The sequence below is a fragment of the Berghia stephanieae genome, chromosome 13, assembly GCF_034508935.2.
Source record: "Berghia stephanieae isolate SIO BIC M18660-M18661 chromosome 13, UCSD_Bste_1.3, whole genome shotgun sequence".
Lineage (NCBI taxonomy): Eukaryota > Metazoa > Mollusca > Gastropoda > Nudibranchia > Aeolidiidae > Berghia > Berghia stephanieae.
The window spans coordinates 13514119-13519118 of NC_088372.1; positions in this window are offsets into that span (position 1 = coordinate 13514119).

The following is a 5000-nucleotide window of genomic DNA, read 5'->3' on the forward strand; positions in this document are numbered from 1 at the left end:
TCCCTCTATATATTCATCCTGCTACTAAAATAGTTACGCCACCTTGTGATTCAATATGTAACCTGCTCATTATTGGTCCTCTGAAGAAATTGATACATAAACACTTCCAGGGATTTTGGAATCGAAAGAGTAGAAGGTGTGACGTCACGACTTCTCTGACCCCATTTTATTCTACATAAATATTCGTAAATGTGATAAAAATCACCGCCCACACCCTCCGTATCGTCCCTCATGGAGGAAATGAGGAAGAGATTTTCGTGCAATCAAGATTTGAGGTACCTTTACGGTGTTGAATCACATTTTGATCCGTCCATCGGGTGTTTACAACAGGCAGTTTTGCCTTCTTATTCAAAAATATTGGGGATTGTTTTGGTACCATCCTTGAAGTTACAGTGTCAAGTTGTATGGACCATGAAAACAGTCTGTCTTGAGCCGTAGTCATGAGTTAATCATGAGGCTTCTACACGGGATAAAAATCATACCTTCATTTCTTCTTCTTCTTCTTCTTCTCATATTATTATTATTATTATTATTATTATTATTATTATTATTATTATTATTATTATTATTATTATTATTATTATTATTATTATTATTATTATTATTATTATTATCATTATTATTATTATTATTATTATTATTATTATTATTGTTATTATTATTATCATTTTTATTATTGATTTTATTATTATTATTATTTTTATCATTGATTTTTATTATTATTATCATTATTATTATTATTATTATTATTATTATTATTATTATTATTATTATTATTATTATTATTATTATTATTATTATTATTATTATTATTATTATCATTATCATTATCATTATCATTATTATTATTATTATTATTATTATTATTATTATTATTATTATTATTATTATTATTATTATCATCAATATTCTTCTTCTTCTTCTTCTTCTTCTTCTTCTTTTTATTATTATTATTATTATTATTATTATTACATAATAACCTAAGATGGCAGATGTAACACAGAAATAAAACGAGGAATTGCAATAGCTAATGATAGTTTTAATAAAATGAGTCTAATTTTCAAAAACCATAATATCTCAATGACATTTATACACATATTTTAACATGTCCCTCCAATGTGTTTCGATCCCTGAAATTTGGAAAACTTCAAAAATTATTCCTGTTCCGAAAAAGAAGAAGAAGAAACAAAAAATGAACCAATGAACGATCTCAGACCTGTTGCACGGACTTCAATAGTCATGAAATCTTTAGAAAAACTTGTTCTAGTTAAAATTAGGAACCAGTTTATGCCATTGAGTGATAGTCATCAAATTGCTTACAAACCAGGACGTGGCGTAGAGGATGCCATCCTGCTGTTTACAAACAACATCTACAGGCATCTAGATCACGCTAAGAGCTATTGCAGATTGCTGTTTAGAGATTTTTCTTCAGCGTTCAATACAATGCAACCTCAGTTGGTTGTTCAAAATTGACTGGTCTGAATTTAAACAAATATATAATTGCTTGGGTGCTCGAATTTATTACGGAGAGAGCACAATATGTTCAATTAGGACAAAACATATCTTCCTGTATAACTACAAATATTGGTGCTCCTCAAGGTTGTGTATTATCCCCTGTATTATTCACGATATACACGAATGAGTGTACCTTAAATAAAGTTTGCAGATGACACCCTCTTCAAGGTCTCATAACAAATGGCAACGAAGTGGCTTATAGACAAGAAATTGATAGATTCGTGTCTTGGTGTGATGCCCCCACCTAGAGCTTAACATAAGCAAGACAAAGGGGCTAGTGATTGACTTTAGGAGAGTGAAGGAACCGATAGAATCGTTAAAATTAAAGGACCAATTTGTCCAGCAAGTTCCTCACTACAAATACCTTGGTGTAACGATTGATGACAGGCTCAAGTGGGATGAACACTTGAAAATAATTAGGCATAAGGTGTGCAGACGTACTTATTTTTTATCAAAACTTTCTCAGTTAAGAATAGATAAAACCCTCTGCACATTATTTTATAAAGCAGTAATCGAAAGTGTCTTGCCATTTTGTATAACAGCTTGGGGAGGCAAATTGTTTAGCAGTGGAAAGGAACAAAATAAATTCAAATATTAAAAAATCCATTAAATGCTATATAAATGATGACGATGTAGATCTTTTATACGAGAAATGTTGTATTAGTAAAATAACTAAAATATTAAATGACCAAAATCATCCACTAAGACCATCGATTATTATGTCAGAAAAGAGTGGTCGCCCTTTCTCTATTTCAACAAAAATAGAGAGACATCGAAAATCTTTTCTGCCGTCCAGTATTAGGCTTTATGACAACAAGCAATAATCATTTTATATAATTATTTCGAATTTTTACTTTCAAATAATGTAAATATCAATTTATTAATTTATCTGTTTTGCAATCTTTTCAATTTTCAATTTATAGTGACAGTTTAACTATTATACAGTGTTGAAATTATTCATATTATAAAGCGCGGCTCTGGTTGTGGAGCTGCTCCTTTTTATATAAACTACATCCTATTTCCATTATATTTTTATCTTCTTGTGTAAATTATGACACGTCTGTACAAAAAAAATCGTTTTGGGATGCAATGAAGTATTATTATTATTATTATTATTATTATTATTATTATTATTATATTATTATTATTATTATTAATTATTACATCAAATCATAGGGTATTGAAGGCCTATGTATGGTCAGTATTATTATATGCATGTGAAAGTCGGACAATTACAAAATACATTAGAAAGAAACTGGAGGCAGCAGATATGTTGTTCTCTTAGAAGGATGTTAAGAATATCATGGACAGAGAAGAAAACTAATGAAGAAGTATAAGAGCAAGCTGAATCTAAAAGGTTACTAATTCGTACAATATAATACTAACTATTATCGAAATTAAAATTAAAAGGAAGTAATATTAATTAGGTCTCTTGCCTACGGTAGTAGTTTTTGAATATTGATGACGCAATTATGAATGAGGAATGAACATCGCATCATTCAATGTCCGCGGTATCTCCTCAAAATTTACGGGCGATTTCAATGCTAAAATAGGAACAAGGAAAGACAACAACGAAACATGCCTTGATGCTTATTCCAAAGGACTGCGTAATGAAAATGGTCAGTTTCTTATTGATTTTTGCCGCGAAAATAAATTATTCATATGTAATAGTGCCTTTAAACACCCTTCCCGACATATTGCTACTTGGCAAGGAACGTGGAAAAATTCTGATGATAAGATTATCAATACGTACAATCAGATAGACTTTATCATAATTCCGGACCATTACAAACGCATTCTCAATGATTCACGAACAATTGCAGGAATGAAGACATCCATAGACCATAGACTCTTAGTTTCAAAGTTCAGGCCAACAGAAAATGAAAATAAGCCGAGGCATAAGCAATCCAAACAAAATAGAAAATCGATCAAAGACGTCAGCAGTCTAAGAGATGACCTAGTCAAAGAAAATTTCAGAAACAAACCCGTCGCTTCAAATCTTTCGTCAAAGAATTTAAAGGATACCTCTAACCCATCTGAAATTCAACAACATCTTGTCCAAAGCGTACTGATGAGCAGGGAAACAACACTGCCTGAGAGAAGTAGTACACAAAAACAAGATTACTGTCCAATACTGTCATCACAGAAGCAAAAACAACTGAGACTTGACATCAACAGCTACTCAAATACGGATGCTAAGAACAAAATGAAGAGACAAAAAAATGAAATCATGTATAAAATTAAATCTCAATCAATAGATAATCACAAAAAGAAAATAGATGAGATTGTGACAGAAATAAATAGTACGAGTATAAAAATGTTCAAAGCGGTGAATACACTCAACCGACAAGAAACCACATAATAGACTCATAATCAAACATAAATGTAATAGGAATAATAATTTGAATCCGGCAGAGAATTAACAACAATATCAACCTCAATTGGATTCCCTCAAGGAGACAGCTTGAGTCCAATTCTAATCACGATATACCTCGAATCGGCCACGAAAGATCTAAGACCAAAATTACCACCAAAAAAGAAGATCATTCGTGAGTTGAGATACGCAGATGACACAGACCTAATATTTGAATCAGAACATCAATCGAAAATATACACGCCAATAATATCAACTACCCTAGAAGCATGGAATCTGAAAGTGAATCAATCCAAAACAGAATATACTAACATCAACAGAAATTTAAATGGATGGAAAAGTGTACGTATACTAGGCAATTTGATCAACGAAAATGAAGACATCAGAAAACGAAAGCAGCTGGCCACCAATGCATTCAAACAACTCCAAAATTTATGGAATAGATATAATATAATCAGTGAGAATAAAAGAATACAGATTTACGAGGCACTGATTAGTCCGATATTGACATATAACTGTGGGACCTGGGGCCTCACAAATAGAACGTAGAAAGTCTCGATTCACACCACCGCAAACAATTACGTCGCATAATCGGAATCTATTGGTCAGAGACAATTCCAAAAATGGATGGAAAAAAACAGGTCCAACGCCTAAGTACAATAATAAACGAACAGCGATGGAGAGAGCAACTACACTTGTCGACCATGACAGAATCACACAATTCTGAGCAAGCGTCATTCGGACTGCGAGGCTTACTACTACTACTACTACTACTACTACTACTACTACTACTAACTACTACTACTACTACTACACTTACTACTACTACAACTATACTACTACTACTACTACTACTACTACTACTACTACTACTACTACTACTACACTACTACTACTACTACTAATACTACTACTACTACTACTACTACTACTACTAACTACTACTACTACTACTACTACTACTACTACTACTATACTACTACTACTACTACTACTATACTACTACTACTACTACTACTCTACTACTACTACTACTACTACTACTACTACTACTACTACTACTACTACACTATACTACTATACTACTACTACTACTACACTACTACCACTA